At 38.0% G+C, this 20,734-nt stretch overlaps 1 long non-coding RNA gene across 1 annotated transcript in view; it reads right to left on the bottom strand.

The window, feature by feature from the left end:
• Positions 1–20,734, bottom strand: part of LOC132025111 (uncharacterized) — a 117,780-nt gene that overhangs the window by 45,099 nt on the left and 51,947 nt on the right. The gene's annotated exons all lie outside the window — the stretch shown is intronic.

The raw sequence follows: 20,734 nt of genomic DNA, 5'->3' as shown, positions 1-20,734 counted from the left end.
ATCATATGATAGTTGTCTTTCTCTGCTTGACTTATTTCACTAAGCATGATACGCTCAGGAAATGCAGCTCTATTTTTAATTTCTTGAGGAATCTCCACACTGTTCTCCAAAGTGGCTGAAGTTTATTTATTAGCCAGGCAACATTTTAACTACATTCATGGTGGTTGAAATAAATGCTGAAAATAATCACATGCAATCCTGTTTTCATCTCCCAACCCCTATTCAAGGTGAGGAGAAAATGAGACAACACAGGTAGGCTAGAATAAACACCAAATAATTATCTCAGTAATGAATCATTAAAGTGCCCAGAGAGGACAGTGCAAGTCAATGATTATGTCTTATCAACACATTAAAAAGGCATTTAAAAGGGAACTGTGATCTTTAGCCACTATTGCTTCAGAATTGCAAGTAGCAAGATCAAAAATCAAGGGCAGGGAATGGCATTAAATTGGAATAAAGAGAAAGACTGGCACTATGTTTTTGTTTGTTTTCATTTAAATCAGGGATGCCCTGTAATGTGTGTATGTAGACACACTGGAGTCAAGATAGGATTAATTAGCATGTAATCAATGGTATTACAGACGCATTTCCCCACACACAAAGTCAGGAATCCACACATAAAATCCTAAGTGGTAGAGCCCCAGATGGGAAAATCTGAGTGGCAGAGCAGTCAGGGACCAGACACACGTCACTTTGCTACTTGGTGACAGAGTCCTCGTTAGACACCATAAAGATGAAGACCAAGTCAAGAAGCAGCAAATAAGCCCCCGATTTTCATGTGGTTACTTTAATCTTAAATATAATTCTCAAAGACACATATTTTTAAGCAAGAACATTCATATTTCTCCAAAGAGACAGCATGTGCAGCAAAACCAGGATTCTGGCTATTTGTATCTGACAGAGACCACCATACCTACGCAACATCGTTACTCTTCTAGAACTTTATTCTCATCTGCCATTCACAACTCCTCATAAATGGATAATTTCTGTAAAATTTGTGATTGATGTCTTAGTTCCTTTACCCAAGAACATATTGATAAATACTGCATACAGCAAATCTGACCCAAGTATGTAGTATCATCCCTGGTTAGACTGTGGCTGCTGATTGCCTGATGTGTTTCCTACATCATTGTTAACTTCTGCTCTAGAGTCAACATCACACTTCTTAAATATGAGATGAGAACACAGAATGGAGCCTGAAATCTTTTCTGTAGAAAATGGGTGTGTCGTAGAAATAATGATGAAAACAACCAGAGATAGAGCAATACATATGACTTGAGAACATAACACGAGCTGTATACATACCACTCGCCTAAAATCCAAAGGGTGGTTTTTTTTTTTTTTTTTTCTTCATAAGTGGAAGATAAAGGTGTGTCACAAATTTCCCAAAGTGTGAGACACTCTGCTAGGAGACTCACCTGTACCCCATAAACCCTGGACAGAGGTGATATTGTTCCCAGTTGACAGATGAGTATGGACTCCAGCATGAGTAAGGGCACATGGAAAATGAGTATGAGAGAGGCTCATAAGTTGCCAAGGTCACTGAGATAATAAGATAGAGAACTGGGGATTCCTGAAACAAAATATATAATGTAACAACACAAACTTCCTGTGAAGGAGCCACTTCTATTGTCCAATTACAGGTGTCTTGGGGACACATATGCTATATTCATATATGATATTTTATCTTATTTTATTTATTTATTTGTCAGAGGGAGAGAGTATAAGGAGGGGGAGCAGGGAGCCTGATGCCAGACTTGATCTCACGACCCTGGAATCATGACCTGAGCCGAAGACAAACGCTTAACTGACTGGAGCCACCCAGGGTCTGCATTTGTGAAATTTTAAATTTAATACAGCCACACCAAAATGAGAAAATAGATTCTGACACCCAAATTGAAAATTTAAAAAAAAAATGGAAGTAAGAATAATCCCATCCTTTGGGATATCTTTCTTTAATCTCCAGATTGGTGGAGAAATGAGTACCCCTCCACCATTTTATTCCTTCATCATAGAGCTCACCACATTACACTGAGATCATCTGGTATTTTGCCTTTGCCTTTCTCATTTTACCAAGCTGTGGAAAGGTGGGATCACTGAATTTATTATGTTACTTAGCTAAAATGTTTTCTAACATATGGGCATCACTACATAAAGACATTGTCTGATCTAGTTGAATTGTCACCATTGGTGTCTGCGATTTCACCAGCTTTCTAGAACTCTTCAAGATGTTTGGTCCATGACATGCCAGAGAGCCTGTGACATATTATTCATCTAGCAAAATGGTGGCCATCTATCAAGTGGGAGCAGAGCTATCTATCCACTGACATACTTAAAAAAATAAAAGGCAGTAAGAGAAGTTAGGCAAGAGAGATGGCCATGCATACTAAGGCGCCCTTCACCACACACAAAAGGGGCTTTCTGCACTCTTTGGACAATGGGGAATGGGTACCCTGTGCCTGCAGTCATCAAAGCCTATCTCACATAATCTCTGCTAAGTCCCTTCAAAAACCGAAGAAGATACAGAGCCTCAAGGTCTCATCAGAGACAGATGTGAAATATAACTACCAGCCTCCTGAAATAAGTTCATCAGCTCAGAAAAGAACAAACGAGACTTGACAACATTCTTGTCAAGAGAATTGATAGGAAAGGCCAGGGCTTTGCCACATGAGTACACACTGATTGTTGCTCGCGGCTTAGAGAATGACGAGTGAGCGGAGGCTCTTTGCTGGGAACGTTAGCCATGAACACTCAGAGAAAGAAAAGGGTGATTAGAGCGAAAAGTTGTGAACTCTCAGATGCTATTGTACCTGAGAACAAACTAACTTTTTTCTCCCTGAGTTTTTGGAAGCCGAGCTAAAAAGAAGAAAAAGAAAAGGAAAAACCTGCACATTTTTTTTTTCTTTTCATTTGTGATAATGTTTCAATGCCAAAGAGAAAATGTGATGAAAATGCCAAAGAAAAGAACTGTGGAATCTATAGCATTCATTGTGTTTATATAGAGATTATGCTTCTGGTTAACAGCCTCCAGAAGGTAAGCAAGTGCTAGATCTATGCATTTAAAATAGAAGAGAGCGGGCACAGTTCCCACTTTTTTAGTAGAGCAAAATGATTTGGGGGCTGAATATAATTTCCTTTTCCATATAATAAAAACTTTATAAGAACTTACTCTCTAACTCAGAGTTCCTGTATTTTTTTCTTTGCTTTCTAAAACGTCTTCATGACAAAAAGCCATGTCCACACAGTTTTGATATTTCCCAACCTGAAACTGTGAGGCAATTAGGCTTGCAAAGGATTAGCAGTCATATATTCCTGCTCTTGTCTTTATCTGCTCTGATTACGGTCAAAGTTACTCCCAACCTCTACTCTACCCCCATACCACACATGTACATATCGGAACACACACACACACACACTACGTCAAGCTGGACTATAAGTTTATGCTCAGTGTATTCAGAGCAAAATAGAATGCGTTCCATTTCTCAGAGCTGCAAATAAATCAGGTTGAGAAACGCAGAGGAAATGCAAATATGAATAAATTATTCCAAATGACTCCATTTACAATATCGCCAATATTATTGCATCAAGAAGGTGCCAAGTGTATTGGTTAAATGAGTGATGGCACAGGCAATAGCCTACTATCGAGACCATTAATAATGAGGTCTTGGAAGAATATGTAAAGACTCTCAAAGATGTCCGTGATATATTGTCGGCTGAATAAACAGACTACAAAACAACGCCTACAGTTTAGTCCCAATTTTGAAATGACAAAATAGGATCATTTGACTACTAGTCTCGTCTGCATTTAATAGCAAAGAAAAAAAATAGTCTAACCTGAAGCCCTAGAATGTATTTTGAAAAAAAAAAAAAAAGAAAAGAAAAGATGGAAAGGAAAACATTTCAGAAAATGTTGGGTTTTTTTCCCCTCTGAGCGGTAGAATTTTCTCTTGTTTACTTATCTAGTAAACTACACAAAGATAAATGACAAACAAGAAGATGACCTGCCTTTTTCCAAAATCAGTGAGTTTGAGGAGTTTTGAAAAATAGCCTCACAAATAAGGTATCAGTGGCTATTTTTTAATTGAGCTATCTTTCAATGAAGAGAAATTGCTTACTGATCTCTCAACCTTAAATAGTAAAATGATGAAATACATAACCTGGCGGAGTCCCATTAATCACCATCAGTGTGACTGTGAAAATTGCACCTGAGAATGTAGAACTTTCTGTAATTTGGAGCTGTGAGTAAAAGGGAGGGGAAATAGGAGGCAAACAAAAATTAGTGAAAAAAAATTTATCTCCTTATAATCTCTCTTCCATGGTTCTGCTTCTCCATGGATATTTTTAAATAAAATTGTTTTAAAATTACATGAAACACAAAATGTAAAGGTAAATCATTTATGGCTCATAATGTTTCTCCTTTCATCTGGGTCTTATCCACTCTGCTTTTCCAGGAAGATCACTGACCACTCAGAACTAAAAATGATTAATATCGCCATATAGCAGGAAGGAAACATTATCTGAATCTCAGTTCTCCATTTTTTTTTTCCTTTGATAAATTTGAGCCTGGATTTAAGTTAGTTCTTATGCTTATTTAGTATTCTGTGGGCATTAAAAGCCAATTCTATGATAACAATAAAGCATCAAAACAACAAGAATAATCAAAGCTGCCATGTACTGAGACTTTACTGAGCTAAATTCTTTATATGGCTTATAAATACATACATGTATGTATATAATCTTCACAGTATTTCTTTTTTTAAAAAAAATATTTTATTTGTTTATTTGACAGAGAGAGAGACAGTGAGAGAGAGCACACAAGCAAGGGGGAGGAACAGTGGGAGAAACAGACTCCCCGCCAAGCAGGGAGCCCAATGCGAGGCTTGACCCCAGGAGTCTGGGATCATGACCTGAGCAGAAGGCAGAGGCTTAACCCACTGAGCCACCCAGGCACCTCTAATCCTGACAGTATTTCTGAGGTACTCTTATCCCTATAGTAAGCATTTTAAAAAGACCCAAAAACCTGAAGCTCAGACTCATCCCAATTTACCCATGCCCAACCAACACCCCAGGACTGGAACCAGAATCAGAAATGCAGGTTTTACACATTTCACAGCGCTCGCAGTAGCACATGCCCTCCCCAGTGTCCATCACCCAGCCTCCCCATCCCTCCCACCTTGAAACAAATAATGCATGATATGCTAATTTTTAAAAAGATTAATATGATAATAGATTTTTAAAATAACTTTACTGAGCTACAATTCATATACCAGAAAATTCGTCTTTTTAAAGCATATAATTTGGTAGTGAGACTGTGCAGAGTGTGCAGCCATCCCCACGATCAATTTTAGAACATTTTTGTCACTCCAAAAAAAGCGTGTCCCCATTAGCAGTTACTCCCCACCCTCCTCCCCCAGCTCTTGAAAACCTCTAACCCTGGTTTCTGTCTCTATAGATTTCTGGTAATTTCTGGTAAATTCTGGTAATTTCATAAAAATGGAAGCAAACACTGAAAAAGAAAAGAAAAGAAAGTGCAGGTTTGTCCAATTCATCATCAGTGCACCAAATACTGATTTTATACCTCACTTCTGGCTAGTTCTTTAAACACAGATATTTGGTCAGTCACTAACCCACCAAAATGTTTTTTGTTTGTTTGTTCCAAGATTTTATTTATTTATTTGGGAAAGAGAGTAAGCATGAGCGGCCAGAGGGACAGAGGGACAAGGAGACTCTCCGCAGAGCGTGGACAGACTTGGGCTCCATCCCAGGACCTTGAGATCACGACCTGAGCTGAAGTCAGATGTTTAACCCATTGAGCCAGAGCCACTCAGGCGCCCCACCAAAGTGTTTCTTAAGTTTAATTAATGTTTCTCCCTTGATAGGAAGACCAAGTTACACAGAGGACGCAATTGAATGCACATTCAAATTATAACAGGCCTAAAACCACAAGTATGGGAGGAGGTCAGAGGGCTCGTGACCCCGTCTCTCTAGTCCTAATCCGTCCTAAGTAGGTTCAGGTAAGCATGAGAGTCCGGCCTTGGAAATAGAGCACAAGCCACAGTGGTACTAAGAGAGTCTAATTAGCTCTTTTAATTGTGCATCTCTTTAAGTACATTTGTATTTAAGGTGGAGAAATAGGGATACAGCTATTTATGCTTTGGGAGAAAGGAAAGGAGAAGAAAAGTAAAGATGAGGGGGACAAAGAAAAGAAGATACAGAGATTCAGACATTATTTTTTCCCTCTGCTTATAGCATCTAATTCATTAATTTAAAGTTTCTGAGATGTGATCAGTTCTTTAAAAAACTCGGATTGTCAAAGTGCAAAATAAATCAACACTGATGTAACAAAACGAGTCAGAAAATGAGGGGAAAAATGACATCTTTCAAGATCAACTGTTCCACAGAGTACAGAACAAGCTGGCAGTGTGCCAAACATCATACATTAACTAGCATAGGCACTTAAAAAAAAAAAAAAATCTGACAGTCAATGCATATCAGAGTTAGGAGGCAAAAGAACCCGTCCTCCCTGGGGACGGATGTGTTGTGATACCTCTGACGAGAGGGGGTTCTTAACCAATCCAAAGGTCTTCTACTTTATTGTGTCTATCATGAAACACATTTTTGTGCATCTCTCTTAGAATTCACAGCCACGATTAAAAAAAAAAAAAAAATCACACAGAAGAGGATGAACATGAGTTTGAGATATCCAGAAAGTCTGAAAGTACAAATCACTTTCTCCCTTTATGGATACTTGAATGAATGAATCAGTAGTGGGTATTAGAGAATGGGGTGTCAGGTGGGGCAGAGGAGAGGCTTAGAAACCAGATAATACTTAATGAAAATGATTACTTATGTGATGTTTATTCAAAAAGCCACCTCTTATTTCTTCTCTACTAGACAGTGTTTCTTGGCATTAATTCATTTTTTGGTGTGTTTTCAATGAATCTGTGTTAGTCATCTAGTAAACATTAAACATTTTAATACATATTAAAGCACCAGAGATGTCAAATTAAATTTAGATTTTACCTCTAAGGGACTCAGCCAAGTTAATTGGGGGGGGGGGCATTGATTAATCTTATAAGAGAAAGGTGTCTTAGAAATTTGAGATCAATAACCACTGAATGAGAGTCAAGAAAAAAAGAGTGAAGAATGCAGTAGGAGCTGGCGAACCTTGGAACAGAAGGAAAGGAAAGGGAAGAATAAGGCATGAGAAATAGAACTATGCAGAGGAACAGGAGGGACTCGGCATGGGCAGAATTGATTAAGAGAGGATCACGTACTGGAAACTGACGCAGGCAGCCTTCATGAGGGAACCCCAAAGGCATGGTGAGTATGTTCGAAGAAACGAAGGAGAAAGAAAAGGGTGAAAGGAGTGAAAAAGGAAAAGTTGAAGAAAAAGGAATACTGACTGGAGATGAGATAACATGAGACAAAAGCATCCTACCAAGAAGTCGAACTGGAAAGGTTCTTGGCTCTTGTTCTTGAGGCAAACTACAGAGAAATATAGAGAGAACTCAGTTTAGGGAGAAAATTTGAAAAGCCTTGTGGAGAGCAGAGGTGGGGGTGGGGGTGGGGTAGCTCTATTAATTGGTTTATCTGAAGTGGTGGCTGGGTCTGGGTCTGGAGTAGAGGCAACCCAACACAGCTATGGGAAGATAAAGCAGACTTGTTAGCATTCGTTCTTGCTTTTCTTCCACCATTGCCTTGGGATAAGAAAAACTTGTTTCTACAGTAACAATTCGGACCTCTAGTACTACTGCAAACGTGAGGAGGAGAAAAACCAGGAAGAATGAGTCCTATGTTATGGAGGAGTCAAGAGAATAAAGGGAAAGCCTGGACTAGGGCAGTTCCTTCCTCATTGCTTCGTCTTCAGATCCCCAGGGCTGAGAGGTGCCCCTTAACAAGTCTGCTTCTCTAATGGTGCTTCTGCCTCATACAGCTCTTAAGTACATTTGTGCATCCTTGCTAAGGATGGAGCGAGGCCTAACATGAGTGGTTCTGTGGGGTAAGGGCTGATTGAAAGTCACGTTCAAAGGCCAGATTCTCCCCTGGGGCACATTCAATACCTCCCTGACTCTGCTCATCTAGCTGAAAAGTAGCCCCCAGCTTCCTACGCATACACTGCCTGCAGAGAGGACAATGAGCCCAGGAGGAAAGGGGGTTAAAGATCTTAAAAACTAAGACATTTGAGGGAACAACTGTTTTGAAATAAAAACCATAAACTGGATTAGACAGTTTTGTTTTTTGACTTTTCTTGACAAAGTCTAAAATTAGAACAGGTACACCAGAATTTAAAATGAGCAATTCATTTTTCTTTTTAATTAATTAATTAATTTACTTACTCATTTGACAGAGAGAGAGAGAGAGAGATCTCAAGCAGGCAGAGAGGCAGACAGGGGGCGGGGTTGGGGGGGCAGGCTTCCTCCTGAGCAGAGAGCCTAAGGCGGGGCTTGATCCCAGGACCCTGAGATCATGACCTGAGCCGAAGACAGAGGTTTAACCCACTGTGCCACCCAGGTGTCCCTATAATGAGCAATTTAAAGATAAAATTGTAGATTCTCCTACAAGAAAAAAAGTGAAGGAAAAAGAAACAGATAATGTGTAAACAATAGTGAGAGAAAAAATATTAACAAAAGTGCTATTATCCAGAAGATAGGATATTCAGAAAGAAAGAATATAAAAGTGGAGAGAAGGAAATATTTGAATAAATCCCTCGTGATTAAAAAAAAAAAGAAAAACAGATTTAATGGTTCCATAAATTGCCAGAGCATGAATTTTTTTAAAAAACAACTCCCATGTAAAATAGAGGAAATTTAAGACTATTAATGACAAAACTTAGAATTACCTTAATAATTTCAAGAATGACAAAGCATAGTATATACAAAGAAATCAGAACAGTGGATGCAAGAAGACAATGGGATATATTTTGAAATACTGAGAATAGGGAATTTGAACCAAGAATTTTGTATCTGGCCAAACTATGATTCAAATATAGGGTAATGATTAAAAAAATATTCCAGCCATACACACCTTCAAAATTTTACCACATAAATACACACTTGAAAGACAGTCTTGAATTAAGTCCTTAAGAAAGAGGAAACATAAATACAAATGCTGTAGGAGATGTAAGAAGCAGAAGTGACTAAACATCTAGTCAATATTTGTTGTGATCTTTTCAAAGTAGCTAAGACAAGGGAAAGAAAAAGTAGGAAATACGGCATTAAAAACCCCAAATTAAAAAACAATTATTAGCACTATGGGATGGGGAAGAAGACCAAGCTAGGAGCTTTCTCAATTTTTTTCTTATTATTAGAAAGTTGCAGATTTTAATTCTTTAAAAATAAGAGAATGGAGAGATTTTAAAGAAATAAAGTGATCACTTCCTCTAAAACTCACCTAGGTAAGGCCAAGTGATGCTCATGTTGAGAACCATGTGGACAATGTAGATTTTAAATCTGCTAAACGATATTGCTGAGCTGAACAGGCAGTTAGGAATTGCAGGGCCAAGATCTAGAAGAATAAAGAAATATGGAAAGGTGAACTAGGCACTTGGCAACCATTTTTACTCTGGGAAGTTTCTGTCTACTTGAGAAAAGGAACCTGAGAAGCTGAGAAGCTCAGCAGAGAGAATGAAGTCTACATAGTTCAGGGCCCCCCAAGGAAGGTCAGGTGGCTAATAAAACCCCATCCTTTGAGTTGGGGACTGAAAGATCTTCATTCTAGGCTTGAGCACGAACGGAAATAGACTAGAGAGCCGGGGGACCAAAGCTCCCAAATAATTTTCAATCGCTCCTTGAAATAAGGCGATCCCTATTTAAAAGAAGTATTGACTGTCCCCCTTCCCTCCAGCCAAATGCAAACCCAAACTTCTTTCATGAAAGATACAGGAACCCAAGGTCTCCACAATTTTGAAGGACCATATTCAGCACACAGTGTAAATAATCAAAGCTGTGCAATTAGAGGTCAATAAGATCATAAAATGAGAGGAACAACAGAAAACAGAAAATCACCCAAAGGGGATCTAGACTATAGCATTATCAGACACAGGCTCATTAAAAGGATAAATCTAAAAATACGATCTGTAGAAGGCCATAATAGTCACAAATAATAATAACAGACGTGATTAAAAGATATAAACCAAATGGACAGAAACAGGAGAGTAGAAGAGAATTGTCTCAAGTCCTTATATTTTCTGGGAAAATGTAGAAGTGTAAATTTATATTAAACTCTAATAAAGTATGCAGGCTATAAGGAAATTATTGGAAAAAAGGATACTAATTATAAAGGATAACTGGAATGAAAATAAAGCATAGTCTGAAAAGAGGAAAATGTAAAAAAAAAAAGATGGAAAACAAATAGTAATAACATGACAGATACAAACTCATCAAATCACTGTTAATATTGATAACGGCGATTATATGTAAATAAACTAAATGCTCCAAACAAAAGAAAGAAATTATCATTTAGAAAAAAATGAAAAAATTTATTACAGGAGAAAGATTTAAAATCTAAAACTATTAAATAAATAAATATAAATAAATAAATAAATAAATAAAATCCAAAACCAAAGAAACTTTGAAAGGAAAACTCTATATATCCTGCAACCATTAGCCAAAAGAAAACTGGTATAGTACATTTATTATTACAAGTAGAGTCTTTAAAGAAAAAATTATGACTACACGTAAAGTGAAAAACCTGACTGGATGTAATAACTCTAAACTTATTTGCACTTAATGTAAATGTGTAGATGTGAAATCAAATCAGAATTCCATAAAATGTGAAATGTGTAAATTCATAATCTCAGTGGGCGATTTTAAAATACATTTATCAGTAACTGTAGCTATAAGCAGACAAAAGAAATCAGACCAGAGGCAAAATATATGAACAACATAACTAACAAAATTTACCCAGTCAACTAAATAAAACACTGCACTTAACCACTACAAAATGTACTTTTTTTTCCAAGCACAAGTGTACCATTTCCCAAAATTAACCACCTACTGGTCCATAAAGCAAGTCTCAACAATATTAAAAAATGAAATTATGGGGGGTGCCTGGGTGGCTCAGTGGGTTAAAGCCTCTGCCTTGGGTTCAGGTCATGATCCCAGGGTCCTGGGATCAAGCCCTGCATCGGTCTCTCTGCTCAGCAGGGAGCCTGCTTCCCTTCCTCTCTCTCTGCCTACTTGTGATCTCTGTATGTCAAATAAATGAATAAAATCTTTAAAAAATGAAATTATGCACATTATATTCTCTTCACAGCAGTCCAAACTTAGAAATCAGTATCCAAAAGATTAGAAAATCTCCATCTGTTTAGAAGTTATACACTTTTATACAACCAACAAATCAAAAAAGAAATCACATTGGAAATCAGAAAAAAAAATTTAACTGAATGAAAATGAAAAACTGATAAATCAAATTGTTAAGATAAAATTATAGGGGCATCTGGGTGGCTCAGTCAGTTAAACATCTGCCTTCAGCTCCGGTCATGATCTCAGGGACCTGGGATGGAGCCCCGTGTTGAGCTCCCTGCTTAGGGGGAGCCTGTTTCTCCCTCTCCCTCTGCCTCTGCCACTCCCCCCACAAACCCTGCTCATGCTGGCTCAAATCTTTTAAAAAAAAATAGAATTAGAGCAATATTGGGGGCACCCAGTTGGCTCAGTCAGTGAAGTGTGCGAGTCTTGATCTTGGGGTTGTGAGTTCGAGCCCTATATTGGGTGCAGAGATTACATAAAAATAAAATCTTTTTAAAAAAGAATTACAGCAATATTTAAAGGAAAATATAAAGCTTTATATGTATAGAAATATATTAAAAAAATTAAAAATACAGGTGCCTGGGTGGCTCAGTCAGTTAAGCTTCTGACTCTTGATCCCAACTCAGGTCTTGATCTCAGGGTCATGAGTTCAAGTTCCACATTAGCTTCATACTGGATGTGGAACCTACTTAAAAAATTAAAAAGAAAAATGTTAAAGTGTTAGATGTATATAAATGTATACACTTGTTTCTGGAAAACACACCTATCAACTTCATTAAGTTTGCTTCTATTCATTTGCTAGGAGATTCTTAATGGAAGCGTTGCTCAATGTTAAAATTTTTCAGCACCTATGTTCACAATAACTTTTTCACTATGAATCTCTTTATTTTATTAACAAGTTGCTTAATGCTGACCATTTCTTACACTCCTGGGATACACACTAAATATTCAAGATATGATAATTTTTAATGTACAGTTACATTTCACTAGTTGGTGTTTTATTTAAAATTTCTCACATATGAGGCTAGCCTACAAGAATGTTTTCCTTTTGGGGCACCTGGGTGGCTCAGTGGGTTGGGGCCTCTGCCTTCGGCTCAGGTCATGGTCCCGGGGTCCTGGGATCGAGCCCCGCATCGTGCTCTCTGCTTAGCGGGGAGCCTGCTTCCTCCTCTCTCTCTCTCTGCCTGCCTCTCTGCCTACTTGTGATCTCTGGCTGTCAAGTAAATAACATCTTTAAAAAAAAAAAAAGTCCAGTTGGTGATTAAGAAGATCATGCTCTCTTGGAATGATTTCAGAGGCTTTCTATTTTTTCTCTTTTCTGGAACCTTCTGCTGGCTGCCTTTCATGACAGTGAAGGGTATCATTATGTATCTACGTCTGGACCCCATATTATTCTATTGGTCTATTTGTATATTCTTGTGTAACTAGTTGCCTTTAGTCATCTAATGGAAACCAGGTATCGGATGCAAATCCGTTTTCCTCAGTGGCACTGAGGATAATGTCTACATAAGAGATTCCCTTCAGCAGTCCCACAGAAGAGAAGCAGTCCTGGGATGGAGCAGGGAAATCCGAGATCTATACATGAGATTTAATCACATTCGAAACTTACTAGAGAATTTGAAGCAAGCACAGGATTATAAGAAGAAACCTTGTTCAAAAGAATCAACCCATCTTATTCTAAGAATCAGAAAACCAGTCGAGAAACAAGTAACTTTGCTTCATAATATCTAAAGTACAAAATAATCAAACAATCATTGCCACTTACTAATTCAAGCTATCTAGATGCCCAGGTATATATTCTGCCTCTTGGAAGTAAAGGCATATCCAAAGGGTTATATGTTGTTACTTCTATTTACACTTTTCTTGAAATAAATCTCAGAAATATTTACATAAACTAAAACTGACACCATAAACTTTAGTCCTCTTATAGCTTCCACACGTAGCTTGATAGTTTTTCAACTTCTAAATTTGCAGAACTAGCATTTCAAAATGATAGGTATATAGAGCCACCACTGTGACTCTCTGACAAGCCCATCCTTCACTCAAAACATAGCCAAGGGAAGTATCATTGTGACCCAAAGTTTATGCTTGTCAGTCTGGGCATATTTCAGAAACACATCTTTCCCAAATACTAGTTTTAAGAGAACAAGTTTCTACCTAAAATCAAAGAAAAGCAAGAAATGAAGAAACCTTCTAAAGCTATTTGGGAGTAATTGCTTCAGTCAGTATAGGCTTGCATTTTCTTTAGCCTGGGTTTTCAAGATGGCCATTTCATTCACTTGTTTATTGTAGTGATTGTGCTAGATCAAAACACAACTCAGATAGGATCCACCAATATATTATTAACAAACACACCAATCGAGATAATAATGAAAATGTGAAAATGTGTAAAATACAAGTAGTATGTAAGATGTAAGTTTAGAAAAGTTGAGGGGGGCGCCTGGGTGGCTCAGTCGTTAAGTATCTGCCTTTGGTTCAGATCATGATCCCAGGGTCTTGGGATCGAGCCCCATATTGGGCTCCCTGCTCGGTGGGGAGCCTGCTTCTCCCTCTCCCACTTCCCCTGCTTACGTTCCTCTCTCACTGTGTCTCTCTCTGCCAAATAAATAAATAAAATCTTTAAAAATATATAAGTTTAAAAAAGCTGTACCAATCAAAACAATGAGGAGGAGATAACTGGATACTATTAAAAAAAAAAAAAAAACTTGAGATCCTGCATTACAAAATACTAAAAATAAATTTGAAATGGATAAAAATCTAATTATGAAACAAAATATTAAAAGAAAATTAGTCAGTAGTTTTAGAGTTCTGAAGTCAAGGAGACCCATCTAAACATGATGCCAAACACTTACTGATAAAAGATTGACAGGCTTCACTATACAAAAAATTACAACTTTCTTAAGAACAAAATTCCCACGATAAATTAATAAATCTAGTTAGTAATTTAGCCAGTTAGCTATTCATTTAGAAGTGTCTTCATACCAAATAACATTTGAGGAAACTCAAAAATATATATATGTGTCTAGTAATATTTCACTATTTTTTTTAAAGATTTTATTTATTTATTGGACTGACAGAGATCACAAGTATGCAGAGAGGCAGGCAGAGAGAGAGGGGAAGGAGGCTCCCCGCCAAACAGAGAGCCTGATGCAGGGCTCAATCCCAGGACCCTGGGATCACGACCCAAGCTGAAGACAGAGGCTTTAACACACTGAGCCACCCAGGTGCCCCAATATTTCACTATTTTAAAAAATACCCCAGAAGACTGTAGAAATAAGAAAGTAAAGGTTGAAAATATGATTTTATAAAGTCACAAAACCACAAGGACAGACTAGGTGTACTGCACTGTCCTAAGCTCTCCATTACTTCAATAACACCCAGTTTTGTATTGAAGTACATGTTTTAAATGTTCCCAAATCTCTATTGTGACTTAAGAGAACTTACACTTAAGAGGTCCAAGATAATATGTATATTTACATCCTTGAAACATGTTCAGTTATGGCTAACGTGATAGCACCCTTTCAAAACATGTTTTATGTGGGTTTACAGCGTTCTTCTGAAACTAATACCCGCTGGGGAGAAAGTAAGTGTGTTTATCATTTGTTTTGATGAAAATAATGATAACATTTTTGACCTTAAGAGGTGGAGTAAGAAACACTGCAATGAGAGATCTCAATAATTTTCAATGAATTATTTCAATTGTTTGCAGATAACTGAACAGTTCTCAGATACTCAAAAGTGCCCCAAAAGTTCTGGGTATTTTGTTTTACAAAAGTATATTTTCATTATACAGTAACACAAATACATTATATAAAACTAGGAAAACAAGGGGGAAATTCCACGTAATTCCACATGAACACAGCCAATATCAGACATTTCACTTCTTGCCTTCCAATAATTTCCTTCTTTTTTATCTGCTTAGATGTAAGAATTTGACCTCCACTAGACTATCTCTACAACGAGCAAAAGGATTTCTGGAGCTAGTACCAGCCCCATTAGAGTAATCACCAATTCTAAATCAAGATAAGTCCAAGGTAATGAGGTCTTTCAATGACACAGAGAAAATCTTTGGCCCCCCAAGTGTAATACTTTTGTATAGGAAATGCCTTGCAGGATATAGTAAGCCAACAGCATAAGCTAAAGTAGTTTCAAATACAATAATGTTAGTTACTACATGGCTCTTTTTTCTTCTCCTACATTTTAGCTCTATTCCTGTCTGTTATTAAAGAAATTTATTTTTTACCAGGTAGCTACTTGGATTAGTCACCTATTCAAGGCCAATCCAAAAACCAATCTATTTCTTCTGTTTGCCAAGTTTTGGGTTATATGTGATGAAAGTGAAACTTTAAAAAATGTGTATAGGCAGGGAAATCAAAGCCTTCTGAAACTTTTGGGCACTTGAACAGAATTCAGTCATCTGTGTGTGAGATCTGCATATAACTAGTAGTGACATTTTACAAACGCAACATGGTCCAAATGTTATAAAAACTGATTGTAAGGCTGTGTTAGTAAAATATTCAACTTGGTGTGAGTGAAATAACATGTTTTTTCCCCCACATAAAAATATAGTTACACATCTTCCAATACATGAGGAACTACTATATGTTAATTTCTGACTTTGAATAGGAAAATATATATTTCTTATAAAAATTGCTATTATCTTCTACCTTTCCATCATGATTTCACATGTACATACACCAGGGAATTGTACAAATCAAATTAATTTGCCTTGATATTTCCTAGAAATTTACTCTCCAAATTTTACATTATTAAATTCCCAGTGTTACCAACAAATTAGCTGAAGGTTTTGTTTTTCTATTACTAATAAAACAATTCATTCTAAAACTTCCTGTCATATTTTAGAAACATGTACCCTGATTGATTTGAAAACGCAATCAACTGAAAACCCAAAGACTAAATTAAAATACCAAGCCATGCATAAGTATGAAAATGCAAAGATGTCTCGCTAACATAATTCCTTATTCATAATCACTAGGAACCTGGCATCAAAAAGAACAGAACCCTGGCTAAAAGTTGTAACCACATTTCACAAGGACTTGCTGGGGAAAAGATATAGGTACATTGTGGCAATGACATCACAGGACTTGGTAGCCTTAGTCCCACCACTGACTATCTGTTTATATGATTTTGGATTAATCCTTCTGCTCTCTGAGCTATGACTCCATGAAAATGTGCTTAGGGCCACACAGATTCAAGAACAATTCAAGTAAAAGAGAAAAAAAATCAGCAAATATTAATTACACCAAGAACTCTGAAAAATGAAAACTCTACAGTTTCAAATATTTTCTGGGTAAGCTCTCTATCAAGTAAAAGATGCAGCTGGCTATTTTATTTTTATAAGCAGTTCTTGAAGATGAATGGCTGAAATAAAATGAAATGGCTTGCCAGTATTTTTCTTGGAGTGGGGGTGGGGGATTGTCTTCCAATTCTAAGAAGGTAAAAATCTTTCCAGAAATTACTTCCATGACTTTTCTTATCTTGACCCAGGTTCTTCTTTTTCTTTTATTTCCCTTTACTTTTCTCTTTATTATTATTATTATTATGTTATGTTAGTCACCATACAGTACATCATCAGTTTTTGATGCAGTGTTCCAAGATTCATTATTTGTGTAGAACACCCAGTGTTCCATGCAATATGTGCTCTCCTTCCTACCCATCACTGGGCTCACCCATCTTTCCACCCCTCTCCCCTCTAAAACCCTCAGTTTGTTTCTCAGAGTCCACAGTCTCTCATGGTTCGTCTCCCCCTCCGATTTCCCCACCTTCATTTTTCCCTTCCTACTCCTAACCTCCATGCTATTCCTTATGCTCCACAAATAAGTGAAACCATATGATAATTGACTTTCTCTCCTTGACTTATTTCATTAAGCATAATCTCCTCCAGTGCCGTACATATTGATGCACAAGTTGGGTATTCAATCTTTCTGATGGCTGAGTGATATTCCACTGTATATATGGACCATATCTTCTTCACCCATTTGTCTGTTGAAGGGCATCTCTCTTTCTCTTTAAAATCACTTTTACTTCATCTGTTTCCCTCTAACTCATCTTGGTAAAAAGTATCTACTAAACCTCTCTTCTCTGAAGCCTGATCTTGTATCCAGGCTCACACCCCTGCCCACTTTTCCCTGCATGTTGAGGGGCCGAAGTTCCGATTCTGACCCATTTGGAATAACAAAGATGGAAGGGTAAGTGAGATATAGGGAGTAAATCCTTCTAGGACAGTCCCTACCTTAAGTATTGTCTGGATACTTTCCTGATATTTCCATGTTATTCTACTTGACAAACAACTCCTCTCCCCGACCCCCTCCCAAAAGAAAGAAACTATATGAAGCCGTCAGCGTCTAAGAGCTTGAAGAATTCTTTGTGACAAAAATGGAAACCCCATCCACCCAATTTTCTATTCATCATTCACTGAGATTCTGTGGGCAGTAGTAGAGTTTCTCAGCATGTACTTCAGAAAATATGCAGGTAATTTCTTCACATTCAATACCATCAATTAGCTCCTATTTCAAAATGGATTTTCCTGTCCTCCAAAAAAGCCAATGCCCATTTACTTTGATCTCTTTATAGTTGTCCTTCCTCTTTAGCTAGAAAGTCTTCCCTTGATGTTAAGTATCTGCCAACTTGGAAAGCTAAAGCACCCAAAACTGGCAGAGAGACATTATTGTCATCCCTATGTTTCATTTTCCCAGAACCAGCCATGGGGGAAAGAAATAAAAAATAAAAAGCCTATTTTCACATGCAACTGACACTAGCTCAGTTGCTGAGATTAGCTTGTGAGGGTGGGGGAAACGTGTACCAGTTCCCTTTCATATATGTATCCTTTTTATCCTCTTCCATCTGCAACTCAATGGAGAGAAAATGTGATGGGTTGGAGAAATCTGTTCATTCTGGTAAACTGTTTGGAGGTGTCAAGGCTAAGAATAGTCATGGGCTGACATTAAATAGTAGGGACACATGCTGAGCTGGCTCACCCAAAGCTGGTGTCTACAGCAGCACACTAAATTAGAATTTAGATGGGAGACCTTTTTTAGAATATTCTTGGGTCTGATCAGAGGCATTTCAATTTAGAGATGCAATGGGCCCCTTGGAGGCATGAATTCCCAAGGACAAGATCGGGCCAGGTGCTCTTAAGGACGGTCTTGAAGCCAGAACACAGAGGTGAAAACCACCACAATAACCTCCCCTCTATCATGCAGGAGGAGAATTTTCCCTGAACAAAGAGGCAGAACTCATAGAAGGCAAGCAGGTTAAGTAGGAAAGCCAACCCAGAAGAAATTTGTAACGCTTTCTAAAATTATGGAACAATCCTGTTTTTTGACGTTTTCCAGCTTGCAGATTTGTCTCTGAGCTTAGCTGATTCACATCTTGGCAACACCCGTAGCCAGCCTAGGTTAAATATATGCCTAAATCTATGTCACTGTAAATGTCACGATTACGGCAAAAATATCCATTTCCTTTGAAGCTATTTCCACTTCCAGTCATTGTTCCTTTACGTCACTTGTACATATTTACACTTGGATGCCCAAGTGGTTAAACTGATAGATATGGAACAGAAGGGGTCACTCTTTAGAGCAAATTTGGGAAACAATTTGTCTGTGGACATAACTGTTCTACTCTGGAGAATTTTCCAAGTTCTTTATTAGAAATGGATCTTTCAGGGCACCTGGGTGGCTCAGTCAGTTAAGTGTCTGCCTTTGGCTCAGGTCGTGATCCCAGGGTTCTGGGATCAAGCCCCTAATCGGGCTCCCTGCTCAGTGGGGAGTCTGCTTCTCCCTCTGCCTCTGCCCCTCCCTCCTGCTCATTCTTTCTCCCTCTCTTAAATAAATAAATAAAATCTTTAAAAAGGATCTTTCACATGTTTTCAGATTTTACCAAACTACTCTTTAAAAGTCTGTTTTCTTTCACAAACTATCAAACAAGTTTGTTCAAAGAGATGTGTTAATTCACAGACTCACAGGGCAAGGAGCCTTAGGCTTGAAAGCTCATGTGGCATTCAAGTACATAACTCTGCCTCCAGGCATGGCCCTCCCAAAACCCTGTCAAGAGAACTGAAAGTGTAACCCGTCTCCTAGAGCTAGAGGAAAGAAATTGTCAGTGATCCCAATGTTTAGTCACCCCATGTTGCCTACCTCTATGCCTAAAAGGGATCCCCATTTGGTTATTTAAAACTATTTCTTGGGACGCCTGGGTGGCTCAGTTGGTTAAGCAGCTGCCTTCGGCTCAGGTCATGATCCCAGCGTCCTGGGATCGAGTCCCACATCGGGCTCCTTGCTCAGCAGGGAGCCTGCTTCTCCCTCTGCCTCTGCCTGCCATTCTGTCTGCCTGTGCTTGCTCTCTCCCCCCCTCTCTCTCTGATAAATAAATAAAATTAAAAAAAACAAAACAAAAAAAAAACAAAACTATTTCTTCATATTGTGTTCGCCAGAGTTGGAACACATATGCTAATAAGCCCGAGAGTCCTGCAATTCCATAGACATTAGGTCAACAAATACCAATTTCTCTTTCCTTTTCCTCACAGCTCCACATATTAACGTTTTAGTCAACACCAGTGTTCTGTGTTCTTGCATTACTATAGGAAAAAAATACATTCCTCTACACAAATAACTTGCATTCTGGGTTTATTTTTCATGCAACATTCACTGAAAGCTCCTATGAGTTGGACCAGTTCTGGGGGTAAACAAAACATACAAAACCCTTGCCTTTTTGAAATGTAGAACCTTGAGTGGCGGGTGGCTCAGTCTGTTAAGCATCTGCCTTTGGCTCAGATCATGATCCCAAAGTCCTGGGATCAAGTCCCACATCAGGTTCCCTATTCGTTAGGGAGTCTGCTTCTCTCTCTACACCTTCCCCCCTGCTTGTGCTCTCTCTCTCTCTCTCTCATGCTCTAATTCTCTTTCTCTTAAATAAGTAAAATCTTAAAGAAGGAAAGAAGTGTAGAGCCAATCCCATGGGGAGAGTAGACAATCAACAAAGTATTCAGGTAAAAGAAAAGAAATGCAGATATAGATTATAGTCTTTTTTTTTTTTTTTTTTTTTTAATGAGAAGGGAAGGCCCATGACAAGTACAGATTTAGGAGACAAAATCTGGAATTTGGGTTTGGACATACTATTTGAGATGCCTGTGATTTTTCATTACATTTGTCAAATAGACAGTTGGACACATGATTCCAGAGTTGAGAAGAGACATCTAGGAATCCCCTGTTGACTCCAATTTTACTTAGGATCACTTTCCCTGTCTCATTTATTTTGTGATGAGGAGACTGTCATTCGCCTTTCAACCCATCTCCCCACCCTGTACTTCTTTATCTTTTGGTCAGAACAACTGCTTCATTTCATCAAGTGTTATTTCAGTTTTCTGATACAACTTGACAAATATCTACTTGACTATATTTAATTTCTAAGTTTAATGAGAAATCTCACCTTCTCCCAGATAATACTTTTGCCAAAAGTTATTAGGT

This window comes from Mustela nigripes, chromosome 9 (assembly GCF_022355385.1).
Source record: "Mustela nigripes isolate SB6536 chromosome 9, MUSNIG.SB6536, whole genome shotgun sequence".
Lineage (NCBI taxonomy): Eukaryota > Metazoa > Chordata > Mammalia > Carnivora > Mustelidae > Mustela > Mustela nigripes.
The sequence above is the reverse complement of the archived record's forward strand: the minus strand, read 5'-3'. Positions and strand labels throughout refer to the sequence as shown.